The sequence below is a fragment of the Myodes glareolus genome, chromosome X (genome assembly GCF_982192425.1).
Source record: "Myodes glareolus chromosome X, mMyoGla1.1, whole genome shotgun sequence".
NCBI lineage: Eukaryota > Metazoa > Chordata > Mammalia > Rodentia > Cricetidae > Myodes > Myodes glareolus.
The window spans coordinates 57,181,737-57,199,929 of record NC_142053.1 but is presented as its reverse complement, the minus strand read 5'-3'; the positions used below and the strand labels follow the sequence as shown (position 1 = coordinate 57,199,929).

The 18,193-nt window shown below is 35.6% G+C and overlaps 1 pseudogene; it reads right to left on the bottom strand.

Annotated features, from left to right (window-relative positions):
- Positions 1-1,582: 1,582 nt before the first annotated feature.
- LOC125389262 (fructose-bisphosphate aldolase A pseudogene) overlaps positions 1,583-18,193 on the bottom strand; it is a 143,926-nt pseudogene continuing 127,315 nt past the window's right edge.

Below are 18,193 nucleotides of genomic sequence, written 5' to 3'. Positions count from 1 at the left end.
ATACAACTCTGCTCTTAAAAAGAATACTATGGTGTATATTAGAATATCATAAATAATTAAAAGAATGGAAATAAGAGGCAGAACAAAACTGATGATTCTCTCTGAAAAGTGCTCATTAAACTCTGCCAAACTTGTTCATTTCTACTTAGAGTATTCCACAGGAAATACACATACAATAAACTTATCTGTTGTTTCCAAATAATAAAAGATATATATTAATGATAGCTTAAAAGCATTAAAAGCTATTTTAGATAATAAAGAATGATTTGTTGGTGACCTAACTACAGTTTGTAAAATTATTAAAATACCTGCTAATTTTAACTAAAAGAGCAATTATTTTGATTGGTATTCAAACACTAGGGGAAAGACTTAACACTTAATCATTAGTCATTGACATTTAGCAATTAGTAAATGATGACTCACCTACATTGTTATTCAGTTGAACTACTTGTTGACGTGGGAATCCAAATATTTGAGAAAAAATGAATTTGCAGAATCGAAAATCAAATATTGAAATAAGTTTGGAGTAATATATCACAAAACAGAAATTTGCTTTTCTGTACATATCCTTACAACATACATTATCACTCTGAAGGTAACTCATTGGCATTTATTCCTAAAATTCTTTTTTTAACTTTATATTTTATTTTATTTTTTTAGAAGATAGCAAACTATTTTTTTTATTTTACACACCAAATCCAGTTCCCACTCCCTCCCCTCCTCTAATTTCCTCTTCCTTCCCTCCACTCCCACCCACACCCACTCCTCAGAAAGAGTATGGCACATTGCTTTGGGGAAGGTCCAAGGCTGTCCCTACTATATCTAGGTTTAGCAAGTTATCCATCAAAAAAAGAATAGGTTCCAAAAAAAGCAAGTATTAACAGTAGGGATAAATCCTTGTGCCACTGCCAGTGGTCCTGTAGTCTGTCCCAGCCATGCAAGTATCACCCACATTCAGAGGGACTGGTTTGGTCCTATACTCTTTTCTTGCCAGTCTGGCTGGTCTTGATGAGCTCCCATTAGCTCAGATAAACTGTTTCAGTGGTTGTCCCCATCATGGTTTGACCTCTTTGCTTATATTCCCACTCCTCCCACTCTTCAACAACACTTTGGGAGCTTAACCCAGTGCTTTTTCAAGGCAGTCTGCAGAAGTTATTGTTTTCCACTCAGAACTACTTCAGTCATTGGCAATGATCATTTTATTGTAGTGGTTTAGGAAGCATATGCAATGATAACAAACAATCTACATCACAATTTTAATTCCCAAAGTTATTATATGCTCCTGAACAATCTGTTTTTATGAATATGATACTAGGTACATGTATTTATTGAATGTGATTCCAATAAAAGAACCAAATTTGTTGATCACATACTAAGTTTTGTTTCACTTTGTTGACTATGATTTTGCCCCCTTAAATAGCTGCTTATTGGCACTGAACTTGAAAGAATGGCACAAATAGTATTTACAAACAACACCACACACCAGTCACAAAGCAGCAAGCGTGATGGGAAAGAGTCTTCAATAGCGGGTGGGTAGGTAGGGAACTGAAGTATTCATGGGTCAACCTTAGATCTCCTCTAGTCAGAAGGCATGGTGAGAGATAATAAGGCAATCACTGGCTTGGCCCAGACTGCCACTTTGGGTATACTTTCTTTGACAAATCAGACTGTTGCACAGGGCTTGTTTGACATACTTCTCATGACTTCAGGTTCTCCTGAGTCCTTCTTCAGCTTTTAGAGCAGAAGCCTGCTGGGTTTAGGCATAAGAAAATGTCTTTGGCTTCAACAGCAGACACTTGTTGATAGCATTAACAGTGATGGATACCTCTTTCTCACTCTGCCCTTTAGACATGAAAGTGACCCCAGGAACAACAGGAGTCACTGCTTGATAAAATATTGTGACAGTTTCCATGGCAATTTTCTCATTAAAAATTTTTTTTTGGGTGCAAGCATTGCCTGGGGTGACCAAGTTGGGCTACAGCGATGTGCCTTCTAGATAGACATGGTTGTCACTCAAAGCCTTGTAGATAATAGCCAGTAGCTTCTCAGTTACATACTAACAGTATTACAAGTCATTGTCCCCACAGAGATGATTTCAGGTTCCAGGTTCCACAATGGGTATAATGCCATTCTTTTGGCAGATGTTGATGTAACAAGCTAGAACATTGGCATTTTTGATGATGTCAAAGACTGAGGATATATGTTTCCCAATCTTTGGCACACAATATCACTCGGCAAAGTCAGCTCCATTCTTTTTATACTGGGCACAGTGTTCTAATATTCCGTTCAAAACTTAGATGGTAGTCTTGCCATTGGTTCCTGCCAGGGGTAGCATGCTCATATCTACCTTAATGGCCTCAACACGACCCATGAACTTGACAACTTGGGGGATGGGACAGCCATCATCTGCTTTCTGGTGTAGTGTCTCAGGGATGATGATCAAACCCCCCTTCCCCACACAAAATTCAGGGATTCACATCATCTTCAAAAATCGGTAGCAGCTGGGGATAGAAGTACCTATTTTCCTCCATGTTCTCACTGCCAATGGACTGTGTCTACTTCGCAATGCTTCCTGTAGACTCATCTACAGCCAGAATGCCCTTGCCTGGAGTCATGATTTGGTGAGTTATGGCAGCACCTTCTCCCCCCAGGGTCAGTGCTGGGTATGAGTAGGACAATAGTGCCAGGGGTTGCCAGGAGGGGGTGGGTCTGCTGGGTATGGCAGTGGGTAGACAAAATGACTAAGGAGATATTGTGGTTAGGATCACTAGAACCCTGTTCTGCCAAGCTTTCTAAGAGAATATCATCTCTTCAGCTGGAGAGTATTGTTTTGTTGATTATTATTAGAAGGAAAATGAACATATAAATGGTGTTATATTCTTTACATTCAAAATGGGGTCAGATGGCATTCAGTCCAAGGAGATAAATGCTTACTAGAATGTTGTTGTTGTTGCTGTATTGCAGTATCTCATTTCATGTGCTACTTAGGAATCAGAATGTACTCACACTATTACTGAGAGAAAAAGTGCAACCAAGCAAAATTTACTTTAGGCATATTGAATATTACCAAAGAACATTATATGTACACAGCATATATTTTTAATTAATTAATTAATTTATTAAAAATTTCCAGCTCCTCCCCGCCTCCCTTTTCCCTCTCCCTCCCCACCTCCCCCTCCCTCTCTAGTCCTAAGAGCAGTCAGGGTTCCCTGCCCCGTGGGAAGTCCAAGGTCCTCCCCCCTCCATACAGGTCTATAAAGGTGAGCATCCAAACAAACCAGGCTCCCACAAAGTCAGTAGAATCAAAACCCAGTGCCATTGTCCTTGGCTTCTCAGTCAGCCTTCATATATTTTACTTATGAAAAATAACTAAATGTCTCACAGAAATCAGAATTATAGATTTGGCTATCAAGGATCACTGAAGAAATAGTTATCAATAATTTCATCAAAGTTTCTGATTCTGTCTTTTTCTCACTCAGAGATTGAATAGAGCAAAAATCATTAAAATAGTATCCTGAATGAAATGATTATGGACATAGGCAGTGGCTTTATAAAAGAGCTAAATAGAAAAATGTCCTTTGTGAATCCTTATTCAGACAGAAAATGAAAAGTAGACAAGTCATTGAAAGAACTGATTATTAATCCAAAAAGTGAAAATTGAAATAAAAAAGGAATATTCCTCTTGTAAAGATGAGAAAAAAATATCAGAAGTCTACTGGGATTGCTTTTTGCACAATAATAGAAAAAAGGAAGAAATAAAGAAAGAATGGTTGAGTCTTTACTGCAGGAAATAAGAATATACTTAAAAATGGTTGAGGATATCTCTATGGAATAGTATAATGTTTTGATTTTCACGGTTATACTTGTAAAAAGGACATACTTATCATTGTAAATGGAAGTTCTAAAATAATAGTCATAAGAATTAGAAATGCAAAAGCCCAATTGCTCTATATATCAATCATCAAGATTCTGTGAACGATTGCGCCCTCTGTGTATTCCCTAGTGCTTTGGCCAGGCCAATTTTAAATAGCTCCAGCAATAAATTTCTGCCATTTCTTCTGGGAAGCTATTCCACTACCTAATTAAATTTGTGAGTTGACAACTTTTCCTGACATTCAGACTAAATTTTCCCATGTTCAATTTCAACCTGCTATTCCCATTTCTGCAGCACAGGCTTGTAACAGTCTATGTAATCCCCCTGATTCCTCACTACCTACAATTCTCAATTCTGCCCCTAAATTTTACTAGCATGATGTACTGAGTTCTTTTGAGAAAAATAATCATTGCAAGATCAGTGACTATACATGGCTTATTATAGACTTAAAAGCAGGTTTGCTTTAAAAGCAAATAGATGAAGTAGTCAGTAGAAATGCACGCTATTAATATAGAATCCCAAGCCATTAATGAAATTGAAGCTCAGGACAGAAACAAATGGTGGCCATTCTTCTCTCCCTCAGGGTTAATAAAGCTTTCCACATTTTAAAAGGAGAGACAATCCCCCTATTACCTTCTCTGGTCTTACTTAATATGCAGAGTTGCACTTTCCTCCCAACACCTGACAGAGGCAGGTAAAACAAACCTAACATTAAAACCATGGTTATTTGTCAATGAAGTTGCTCAGATTCTCTGTGTTCCTCCAACCTGCTCTTCTTTCCTTTACTAGGATGGGTCAGGAATCTAGGAAGTTAACTCTGCATTTTTTTAGGTTAAAATCAGTCCATTTTTCGGTAGAAACTCTGTCTTTGAGTCGTCAGTGCTTACATCAAGAGATGAGTTTTTAGTATTTCAACATTGCTTATAAGCGCGTAAAGATATATTGATGTTGTTTAGTTGTAATTTGTTATTTTCAGAGTAAACCACTTATGATGTGATTCATCTAAGAGTTACACTCTAGGAATGAGTCAGGAATTACACAGTGGAGTATTTTGGGTAATTTTTAAGCAAATAGGATAATTTCAGAGAAAATATATGCAAACTCCAGAGTGTTTTGGCAGAATGTGGGCAGAGAGATTTCTTACCATTATGGAAAATTGCCTTGTAGGCAAGAATCATATTAAACTCAAAATGTATGGAACTTTAGCTTGTACATAGTTGTTGAAGTCTTAAAATATGAGAGAGTAGGCAAGAAAGTTGTTCTAAATAATAATTTGGGTTTTTTGAAGATACCATTATTTGACTGTTTTTGCAAGACTTGCCATAAGTATTGCTGAACAATATAAATTATACAAAGAGAAATTTTGTGATACATATTATTCTTAACATTTCAGAAAATATTTTACATCCAAATGAGATATACCTCAGACAATATCTATTTTTATTTATTATCTTACATCAGTACGGTTCATAAAAGAGTTAATATCTATATCTTGCACATAATAGTCACAGTTCTTGTCCTCTTGAACTTTCCATTGAGGCCGTAGCAAAAAGTCAACATTATCACTGGTAAGAAAAATTGTAATTGACATTCTAAAGTAATATTTCTCTTAAAGTTCCTAACTCTACTTCATATGACTTTCACTAGTTATTTCAAATACTGAATATACAGAACTCAGGAGAAATACACAGAAAAATAATTAGAAATCAATTTGATAAATATTTACATATCTTTGAGTGTTTAATATCCAAAAATGTATTTATATATGTATGTTTGTGTCTTCTGTCTTCAATTTCTTCTTCTTTTTACCGATCTAGATCTTTCTTTCTTTCTTTCTTTCTTTTCTTTTTTTTTTGAGACAGGATTTTGCTGTAGTTTTAGAGCCTGTTCTGGAATTAGCTCTTGTAGACCAGGCTGGCATTGAACTCACAGAGATCATCTGCCTCTGCCTCCCGAGTGCTGGGAATAAAGGCGTGTGCTACCACCGCCTGGCTTTTATAGATCTTTCTATCTCAATTTTCCTTTTTAACAAGTGTATCCTTAAAAAACTATGTGTGTATTGATTACATAACTGTTCTGTTGAATTATCTTGTTTTAAGTAGGCTGTTCCAATTTTAGATTGAAGATAGGTTTTTATCAGAATCTTTGTTATTTAAATATTTAAACTTTCGTTGCATATAATTACAGAAATCATTATAAAATTTATTGAAAGACCTAAAAATCCCCCAAAATTTTTCCAATGGTCTAAATCATAGGATGCTGCAGAAGTTGTTTTAGGATTTCAAAACTCTATAATTAGTATAATATCAAATCAAAATGCTTCATTCTTTTTCTCACCTACACAGTTTGGAATTGTTGTCATCACATATTAATGAAGAGCAGGATACTCATCTGTATTTGTATACTGAATATTTGTATCACTGATACTGATATTATGTATCACATAATATCTGAGTTATTACTGTTCTTGAGATGTAACTACTAACCTACTCTGTGCTTCTTTTATCAATAAAAATACTTCTTGATTTATTTTGTGCTGACATATAGCTTTCTTCCTACCTTAACATTAATGTTCCCATTATATTCTGTTTTTATGTGAAAATTAAAATATTTGTGCTATTTTTACTTGTGCATATTCAATATTGTCATATTCAATTCTTATCTTTTTATTTCACACATGCACACCCCTAACCCTCTTTACCCTACCTCCTGTGCAAGCTTGTGTGTGCGCGCGCACACACACACACACAAACACACACGGACAAGAATAAAATGTTTAACAAACTAGTTTGGAGTTTCAAACTGATGCATTCTTTATTCATATTATTTCCTAATTTTTTTTTATTTTTGGTTTTTTGAGACAGGGTTTCTCTGTAGCTTTGGAGCCTGTCCTGGAACTATCTCTTGTAGACCAGGTTGGCCTCAAACTCACAGAGATCTGTCTGCCTCTGCCTCTCGAGTCCTGGAATTAAAGGTGTATACCACCACTGTCCAGAATATTTACTGATTTTTAATGAAGTAGAATTTTTTTATTTTAGAGTAAACCCAAGTACTTTAAGTTACTGTAACAAAATTAGTTTTAATTTTAAAAATATTATAAATAAAATGTTTAAAAAAGACATTCTTACTAAAGGAAATAAGCCTAACATATATAAGAAATATGAGAATAACAGTACATAAAAGCTCATAGTAGATGAGGTTGTGTACTTTGACTCTTTCAAGTTGACGCTATGTGGTGCTTTCACTAAACTGAGTTTTGGAGAGGGCTGTTTGTTGGTTCCTGCCAGCTCATAAAATCAGCCCTGAAATAATCACTCAGAAACTCTATTATTTAATTCACCGCTTGACCCGTTAGCTGTAGCTTCTTGTTGGCTAACACTTACATCTTAACTTAACCCATCTTCATTAATCTGTGTATTGCCACGTGGCTGTGGTTTACCGGGTAAAGTTCTTAACTTTTGTCTCCAGTGGGCTACATGGCTTCTCTCTGACTCCACCTCCTTTCTCGCAACATTCAGTTCCATCTTCCTCACCTACCTAAGTTCTGCCCTGCTATAGGTCCAAGGCAGTTTCTTTATTCATTAATGGTAATCACAGCATACAGAGGGGACTCCCACATCAGGTGGGGTTTCTAAGATGGTCCTATTCTCAGTACAATAGCTTCAATAAGCCCTATTGTGTGTGCGTATTTGTGTGTGTTTATGTGCATGTGGTCAGGAGGAGTTTTGGAGGGTTTCAAACTTGTTTCAACAAGTTAGTTGTTAGGTGTTGTCTAATAAGAATTCTCTGTAGTGGTTCCTTTACTGTAACAAGTATTTTCCTTGGTTCTAAGTGATTTTTAACAAGTCTTTGAAACTTTGATAGAGTTAGCCATGCTTCCATGTCTTCCACAGTGCTTAATTGAAAAGTTAGTTAGCTGTCTGTAAAAACCACCAATACTCACAGCTTGAGTATTTTTGAACAGTGGCTTTTGCAAAGCATATCCTTGGTTGAGTCATAGACAAATTGGCTACACAGTGTTATAAGAGAAAGTTGGGCTGACCCCGGATTGAAAATCCTGAGGTCCCATAAATCACCAAATCTCTTGCTTTTAAGGGTTTGTTCTTAAGTACCACATTATTCTGAGTGTTTTAAGTGACAAGTTGCTTTTCTTACTATGCATATTAATCTCCTAATTCCTTGTCACACTTTCTTTTCTTTCTGTCCACTTGTTTACTCACTGATTTGTGAACACTGTACTTGAAATGCTTATGTGTTACAGCATTTTTTTTCTATATGCAGTAAGTAAAGGCTGTGAATCATTCCAATTTTGTCTGCCAAATATACTATTTATTATTTCTGAGTTGTACCTTACATAAAGTCATAGGATATTGACAAAATTCAGACATGTTTAGGAGACTTTATAATAAGAATAGACACAACTGTGTTAATTAGTTGATATTTATAATTTAATCAGCTAGTGGGATGTTATGCTGGTAGAATCTATTTGAATGAAGTAGCTTCCATGGAGTGTGCTTTTACTTACTATGACATACTTTCAGGCTTTCTTATCCTTGGCTTCAATGAACTAAACAAGAACCAATCTTAATTTTGTAAGTAGTTTTCCTCAGGTATTTGGTCATTGTGACAGAAAACTGACCTACACACATACTGATAACTGCATTTTCTACCATTCTCTTACACAATGTTCCAGCTTCTACCTACAGATCATTTCCAAGTGTTCCTATTAGATACTTGTTACAGCAACAATTTGTTTTTTTCTGTTTCACACTTGAAATATGTATAGTCTTTCTATAATATATACTTGTTTCTTACACTCTTGAAGGTTGAAAGGCTTAAGATTAAGGCACTGGAATATTTGTTTTCTGGGGAGTGTCTGATATCTACTTTTAAACTGAAGCTGAGTGCTGCCTTTACTAGAGGTTTGGAATGTTTTGTTTTGCAATGAAGAGGATAGAATCGTAAGAGGATCATGCTTTTTGTACATAACCCTTTTGTATGGATATCACTTTTTGCCTACATTTTTCATTAGCATATATAAATTATGAAGGTAAACAGTGTATTTTGATCTTATTTACCATACATTACTCAATTAAGGCAGAGATAAGTATATTTCAAAAGGATAAAGTTCCTAACATTGTTGCACTGAGAATAAAATTTCACCACATTTTGGGAGGCGCATTCACTCATTAACAAAGTTTTACCCCTAACAGTGCAATATAGTTAACAGGAAACGAGTGTGAAAATAAATGGGAAAATGTGTTCATATTGTAAAGCATTCTAAATATTTAACCTTATGTCTATAACCCTGGGCTGGTTCCTTAGTACGAAAAGCTTCTCTTTTTTTAAAATGTACCCCAGTTGATGTAAAGATGTATAATGGATTAGTATGTTGAGAAAGAAGACTCAGTGCTCAGTCCTACATGGAACATCTATATTAATCACCTTTACCACAAAGACATAGGAGCATTACAGAAGGGGATGTGGAAACAATGTAAGAGGTCAAAAACTAAGAGAAGTGCTATGAAATGTTGTTATTTTGACATGGCATGGTTGTAGAACTCATGAATTCACAATAGCTGTGGTTGTCTGATCAAGAACTGCAGAAGAACAGGACAGCCAAAATTCTAGTATAGATGAAGCAGATAATTTCCAGCCTCAATCCCACACAGGGGAGTTATCAGAAGTGAATAGTTTATGGAGGATGGAGAATCATTCTTTATTTAAGACGTTGCCACTGGTAGGTTTCACATGACCCAATAGATGACTGCATATCCATGCACATGTGAATGACATTAACTGGATTTAGTGAATTATCAAAGAAAGGCAAGGAATAAGTTGAGAAGAAAGCCTTTTGGGGAAAATATGGAGGGAATTTGAAAAGGGGTATATAAGGTAATATATGATAGATATGACAATAATCATGTATGTACTTCTCAAAATTAAGGTAAAAATAAATATATTTTAAAATTTGAAGATTTGGTGCTGTAAATATATCATGTCTCAAAACTAACCTACAGACTTTATATATTTCCATTCAAAGTTACTTCAAATTATTTGGAGAGAAACCACGACTGATTCTAACATGCACATAGAAATGTAAAGGAGGTAGGGTATGTGAACTAACAAAACAAGAATGAAGTTGTAGCACACTCTGCCTGGTTTTCCATAAAGAATGAAAAAATGAAATAAGCTAATTGTTACATGGACATTTTGATAATCACTAACTGGTTATGGAATATCATCAGTTCTCTGATGTTCTCTGATATTCTAGTATAATGAAAAATTTAATAAACATAATCATGTACTTTCTAGTAAAATCAATTATTTCTTCTACTAATAAGTACTTGGGTGATTGTTTTTAACATTATACATGAAATAGACAACTTAAAAATATAAAAACTTTTTTTTGCAGATCCTGTTTTTACTCCATTCTTAGTTATATTCAGTTGTGTCTATAGCAAAGAAGACTATCATGTTTGGTTCATGCCATGGAAGATGCTAGTTAGTCATCCTGTCCCAGACGGGAATTGAAAGAGAAGAGTTTCAGGTTCCTAAAAGCATGTATCTGTGATCTAATTTCCTCCCACTGGTTAACACATTGTAAAGGTCCCATAATATCCCAACTCCCAATTGTGCTGCAGGTTTGTGCTCAGTTTATTAGCATATGGATCCCTGGAGTTCATGTAAGATTAAAACATAGCAAGGTAAATGTGAAACACACATGAGTTACTTTTTTCCCCTTGAATCTGACTTCCCAGTTGTCTACTATGAATATTTTTTTTACAGTCAGAGAAAAAATGTCATTTTATAATACAATATTTACAATTACAATTTATAAATGTAATTTATAATTTTTAAATAAAATTTATAATAAAATGAGTTATAATACTTATTCAGTATTAGACTCTGTCAATCTAATATCATTGTTGTACATCTGTGTACTTTTTTTTTCTAAGTAAAAGTTGTATTTGCTATTTATTTTTGGCAGGACTAGGAACTGAGTGCATGGCCACTGGAAGACCAACAGGTACTCACTGCAGAGCTCCATCCTGACCCAGTTTTCTCTTTTTATAGAGAGGCCAGGTCTCTATTGATCTCAGGGCAGCCTTGAACACGCCATAGTCCAGGCTGGCACGGAAGCAGCAGTCTTCCCATGTAGCTTCTAAATATCTTGGTTTAGAGATCTGTGCCACCGAGCTTGGCTACAATGTTTATATATAAAAATAAATTTTATATAAAATTTATTTATTCATTAAAAATTTACACCTCCTCCCCGCCTCCTTTTTCCCTCCCCCCTCCCCACCTTCCCCTTCCTTTCTAGTGTTAAGAGCAGCCACGGTTCCTTGCCCCTTGGAAAGTCCAAGGTCCTCCCCGCTCCATCCAGGTCTATAAAGGTGAGCATCTAAACAAACCAGGCTCCCACAAATTCAGTCCATGCAGTAGGATCAAAACCCAGTGCCATTGTTCTTGGCTTCTCAGTAAGTCTTCATTGCCAGCCACATTCAGAGTGTCCAGTTTGATCACATGCTCCATCACTCCCAGTCCAGCTGGCCTTGGTGAGCTCCCATTAGATCAGTCCCACCGTCTCAGTGGGTGGACGCACCCCTCGTAGTCCTGACTTCCTTGTTCATGTTCTTCCTCCTTCTGCTCCTCATTTGGACCAAGGGAGCTCAGCCCAGTGCTTCAATGTGGGTCTCTGTCTCTATCTCCATCCATCACCAGATGAAGTTCTTTGGTAATGTGCAAGATATTCATCAGTGTGGCTATGGGACAAGGCCAGTTCATGCACCCTCTCCTCTGCTGCCCAAGGAACAATCTGGGGACCTCTCCTTGGACCTGGGAACCACTCTAGAGTCAAGTCTCTTGAAAACCCTAAAATGGCTCCCTTAATTAAGATATTTACTTCTCTGCTCCCATATCCACCCTTCCTCCATCTCACCCATCCCATTCCTCCAAGCTCTCCAGAATCCTCCCCTTCTCACCTTCTCTCTACCCATCTCCCCTTATATCCACCCCCACCCCAGTGCACCCAAGTTTTGCCTAGTAATCCTGTCTACTTCAAAAATCCAGGAGGATAACTACATGATTTTCTTTGGGTTCACCTTCTTATTTAGCTTATCTAGGATCAAGAATTATAGGCTCAATGTTCTTTAATTATGGCTACAATTCACTTATGAGTAAGTACATACCATATTACTCTCTTTGGGTCTGGGTTACCTCACTTAGTAAAGCGTTTTCTATTTCCATGCAAAATTCAAGATGCCGTTGTTTTTTACTGCTGTTCATGAGTGAGATTGGTCTGTAATTCTCTTTCTTGGTTAAGTCATTGTGTGGTTTTGGTATCAGGGAGTTAGGCAATGACTCTTCTGTTTCTATTTTGTGAAACACATTAAGGAGTATAGGTATTAACTCTTCTTGGAAGTTCTGATAGAATTCTGCATTGAAACCATCTGGTCCAGGGCTTTTTTTGGTAGGGAGATTTCTGAGACAGCTTCTATTTCCTCACGACTTACAGGTCTATTTAAACTGCTCACCTGGTCTTGACTTGATTTTGGTATATGGTATTTATCTAAAAAAGTGTCCATTTCTTTCACATTTTCCAATTTTGTGGCATACAGGCTTTTGTATTTACTATGAATATTTAAATAATCTAAAGCCTAATATAAACGAACTACAAATTTTTTCTCATCTTAAGCATTCAAATAAGGAGTACTTATTCTGTTCAGTCTTCATAATAGAAGATTCTGAAATTATAGAACTGATATATTATTATCTCTTTTGTTAATAAAACAAAATCAATTAAATGAGCACATTGCATAACAGGGTTTATGTAGCTCAACAGAAAAAGAGATTCTAAAATGTTTGTGGAGTTCAGCATCACTTTTTACCTTATTGTTCTTATTTTGATAAATCTGAAAGATAATCAGTAGCATTGCAGAGTGGAGTCTCTAGTTGAATAGAAATTGCAAAGTAAAACACAAGTATGGTGCCTAAATTTTTAAAAGTTTTTGAGAGGATCTGTTAAACAGTCTGTCAGAATATACTAACCACTCTCTTACTTATTGTTGGGTTTTGTATAAGATTTCCTAATATGAGAGTGAAATTGGAAAACCATAAGTAGTTATAATGATCAGTGCAGTCTTTTTATAAATATTATAAGTTAACTTAATCACAGTAGAGGTAAACACTGGCAGTAGAAATGGTTTCTTTTATCTCCACACACTAAAACAAATTTTTTTTGAGCAAAAATACTCTTAAAACTGAAAAGAAAAATTCTAAGCACAAGACAGACTTTAAGAAATCTTGAAAATAATTCCTTCTTATTTATTTCTATCTCAAGAACAGAAATAAATGAGAACATTGTCAAAATTTCGACACTTAAAGCTATATCACTGTAGATTCATGAATAATCATATTTTTTGCAAAACATTTCTATTTTTTCAATTTATCAATTTTCAATAGATTTTGTCAATATCTGAAATCACACATTTCTCCATTCTTTTTCAGTAAATATTTTGTAAATAAGGACTCATTCTGTTATTTTTCTAACCTTTGCTGAACTCCTATCTTCACTACAGTGTATTAGAAATATTTCTATATATCAGTTTGTAACTGCAACATTTACAAAATGTGACAAAGTTCATGGCCTTTTAAAAAAATAAGCCAATTAGACACATTTTGCTCTTAAAACTTTTTGAACTTTTCAGCCAATTTTTTCTATTCTTTCCATACTTTAACAAGTGTCTGTTCACTATCACCATCATTACAACTACTTTCAACTATTGAATTGACCTTTTATTCTTATAAACATCAGTGTATCAGCTATTAAATTGCAATGAAAATTTGTAACTGCAATTCATCATGAAATTTTTAGAAAATGTCTACAGAGAAACATGTTATTAATCACAATGACAATTAGAGTTCTTCATGGAATCAAGCCTACTGACAGTGGCAAGTGCTCTGAAACTTCTTTAGCAAAAAGGAAAAAAATAGTTCGGATTTCTAGGCTCACCAGAAAAAAAAAGAAATCAAAGTTATGACAATAAGGAAGTATAAAGTAAATAAGTTTGATAATTAGATTAAAAGATAAATTTTATCCTACTTAAATGAGTGTAGAAGGAATTGCATATTTCTCTTTGAAGAATATATGTTTAAATCTGAAACAATTCACTTTTCTTCATATTTTCATATATTTCAGAACTATGCATTCCATTCCTGATAGTAAACTTTTTCAGTTTTTCACTTCTTTCATACTTATTTTAGATAATTATAATAAGAACATATTAGTTTACAGTATTATATCAATAATTCTCAATATGGGTAATATATGCACATAATATATATCTGCATATATTTATAAATATGTATATACACATATTGATGGAAGTATGTGTATATATATATATATATATATATATATATATAGTATCAGATTCAGAATAGTAAGAAAAACTCAGTATTCTAGTTTCTTTTCTGTTGGTGTGATGAGGAACAGGTTTCTTTCAGTGCACAGCATCTAGGACACAGTTTATCATTAATGAAAGTCAAGACAACTCAAAATAGAAACCTAAGCTGAATCCAGGGAGCAGCACTGCTTTCTATCATATTCACTGACTTTCTGATGCAGCTCAAGCTCACTTGCCTAGGGATGGTGTTGGCCACTGTAGGCTGGGGCCTCCCTTATTAGTCACTCGTCAAACAAAACCTTTTCTCACAACCTCGGCTACAGACCAGTTTTCTCAGCTGCTTCAATTTAAGTTCTCTCTTTGATGTGACACTAAGTTTTGTCAAGCTCAAAATAAAAATAAAATACCTCTAGAGATTTCAATTATGCTGTTAAGATGTCATTGTGAGATTTCTCCAAATTTTTTATGTAGGCATATGGTAGTATGAATTTTCCTCTTAGCACTGTTTTTACAGTGTCCCATAAGATTGAGTATCTTGTGCATTCATTTTCATTGAAATCTAAGAAGACTTTACTTTCTTTCATGTCTTCCTTGATTCAGTGCTTATTTAGTTGAAAGTTGTTCAGTTTCCATGAGCTTATAGGCTCATGAGTTTCCATGAGTTTGTGCTATTGCTGAATTCTAACTTTAACCCATGGTGATCCAATAAGATACAGGGAGTTCTTCCAATTTTTGTATCTGTTGAGATTTTCTTTGTGACTGAGTACATGTCCAAATTTTAAAAGAGGGTTCTTGGAGGTGTTGAGAAGAAGGTATATTTTTTTGTGTTTGTGGGAAATTCAGTAGATGTTTTTTTAGTTCCATTTGAGTCATAACAGCTATTAGTTCCCTTATTCCTCTGATAATTTCTGTCTCGTGAGAGTTGAGTGTTGAAGTCACCCACTATAAATATGTAGAGCTTGTTGTGTGATTTAAGTTTCAGTAATGTTTCTTTTATATCAACTCCAATGGTGTAATGTTTAATGCCCTGGACTCTGAATCCAGTAATCTGAGTTTATATCTCAGTGGAACCTGTTTCTTGAGGAAGAGACCTGATAAATGATCAATTCAGACCACAAAACCTAACCTAAATGCATGGTAAAGCATTGCTGGGGCCGTATTTACTTCACTTTCAATGTTTCTTTTGCAAATGGGATTGCTCTTATATGTGGGGAATAAATATTCAGAACTGAAATTTCATCTTGCTGGATTTTTCCTGCAATGAATGTGAAATGTTTTCTTTATCGCTTATGATTAATTTTAGTTTAATGCCTATTTTGATAGATATTAGTATAGCTATATCTGTTTGTTTCTTAGTTCCATTTGATTGGAAAATCATATCCCCACTCTTTACTTTGAGGTAATGTCTGTTTTGAAGTGGAAGTGTGTTTATTGTACACAGAAGAAAGGTGGATCTTATCTTTGTATGCATTTTGTTAGCTTGTGTCTTTTTATAGGTGAATTGAGACCATTGATATTAAGGGATATTAATGACAGGTGATTGATAATCCCTGTCATTTTGTTTGTTTGTTTTTGTTGGTATTGTTGGTAGTAGGTTTGGCTTTCCTTTCATTGGGAATTGATGATATAAAATTATCTACTGCATGAGTTTTCATGAATAGAGTTAACTTCCTTGGGTTGGAGTTTTACTTCATTGCCTTTTATAGCTGAATTTGTGGATAGCTATTGTTTAAAACTGGTTTTATTGTGAAATATCTTTTTCCTCCAGCTATGGTGATTGAAAGTTTTGCTGGATATAGTAGTCTGTGTTGACTTCTGTAATCTCTTCGTGTCTATAAAATGTCTGCCCAGGACCTTTTAGTTTTTAATCTCCATGGAGAAGTTGAGTGTAATTGTGATAGGTTTGCCTTTATATATTACTTGCCCTTTTTCCTTTGCAGCAAAAAGGAAACTCACTCAGGAGTAGTAGATGGCAGGAAATAATCAAACTCAGGTCTGAACTAAACAAAACACAAACAAAGAGAACACTATGGAGAATTGATAAAACAAAGAGTGTTTCATTGGGAAAACTAACAAAATAGATAAACCTTATCCAAACTAAGCAAAAGGCAGAGAGAGAATATACAAATTAACAAAATAGAAATGAAAAGGGGGATATAATGACAGATACTGAAGAAATTCAGAAAATCATTAGGTCATATTTCAAAAACCAGTACTCTATGAGCAAGACTGAGTCACCAACCTGATCCATAGAGGACCTGAGGCAGCAAACTCCACAGAAGCAGAACTGAGCCAGTAACCAAGGCCAGAACAGGCCTGAGGCAATGAACTCCACAGCAGCAGGACTGAGCCATCAAACTGGGCCTGAGAAGGCCTGGGACAGCAAACTCCACAGGAATAGGACTGAGTCAGTGACCTAGGCTGAAGCAGGCCTAAGACAGCGAACTCTGCATGAGTTGGATCCAGACAAGGGACATTTACAGGAACAGGACTGAGCCAGCGACCTAGATCAGTACAGACCTGAGACAACAAACTCCACAGGAGCAGGTAAAAGGGAGCAACTGCTGATGAAGTGGGCTAGAACTAGAGACTTCTGTGGGTCCAGGCATGAGTCTGTGACCTCCAAGGGTGTAGGCAGAATCCATTGTCCTCTGCATATCCGGGCGTGAGTCTGGGACCTTAGAGGGAATAGACCTGAGCCAGGACCTCTGTGGGTCCAGGCATGAGTCTGGAACCTCTGAGGGCATAGGCCTGAGCTAGGTCCTCAGCAGGTGCAGGCACACCTGAGTCACACCTGAGTCTAGGACCTCCGAGGGAGTAAATAGGAGCCAGAGACCTTTGCAGGACCAACCCCAAGGCAGGGACCTCAATAGAAGAAGATCCAGACCAAGAACAATTATAGAAAAAATTGTGAGCTGGCAATTATGGCCAAATCAAGCCTGAGACAGCAAACTCTACAGGAGTGGAGCAAACCCTGGGAACACTGAGTGACTTCCAGAAGCACAGAGTTACCAAGGGGGTAACAAAAACAGTGACACTGACTGCACCACAAGATACAACCATGTGAGTCTTGGATCCACTTGCACCTGGAAGATTGATCACCAGAGTCACAGACAGCCTTAACTAAAACAATTAGAAGAAAAGATGGGTAGACAAGGTAAGAACACATGCAACACCACAAAAAGCAATATGCCACCAGTAAAATCTAGGAATCCTAAAACAGCAAGATTTGAACAACCAAATATAGATGAAGTAGAAAATAATATCCTAAAAATAACTTCAGGAGAAAGTTTGAGGTCCTTAAAGAGGAAATGAGAAATTCCTTAAAGAGGAAATTTCTTAAAGAGGAAATGAGAAATGGAAGAAAAGACAAACAAACAAATTGGAAGGCATTGACAAATCCCTTAAAGAAAACCATGATAAAACACTCAAACATATGAAAGAAACTATTCAAGACATAAAAACTGAAATAGAAAGAATGCAAAAACACATGTCAAGAAAATTATAGGAACAGAAATCATGAGAAAATGATCAGGAACTACAAATGCAAGAATAAAGAGTAGAATACAAGAGATGGAAGAAAGAATCTCAAGTACTGAAGATATAATAGAAGAAATAGACTCATCAGTCAAAGAAAACATTAAATCTAACAAAAGCTTAATAAAAAAAATATCCAGGAAATATGGGACACCATGAAAAGATCAAACCTAAGAATATTAGGTATAGAAGTTCAACTCAAAAGCACAGAAAATATGTCTAAAAAATTATAGAAAAAATTTTCCCAACCTAAAGAAAGATATGCATATGAAGATACAAGAAGTGTGACCCCAGCAAAGACTTCAATGAATAGTACAGAGAATACCTGTCCTGGCCTTGTACTGTAATCAGATTGGTGACTATTCTAATTGTC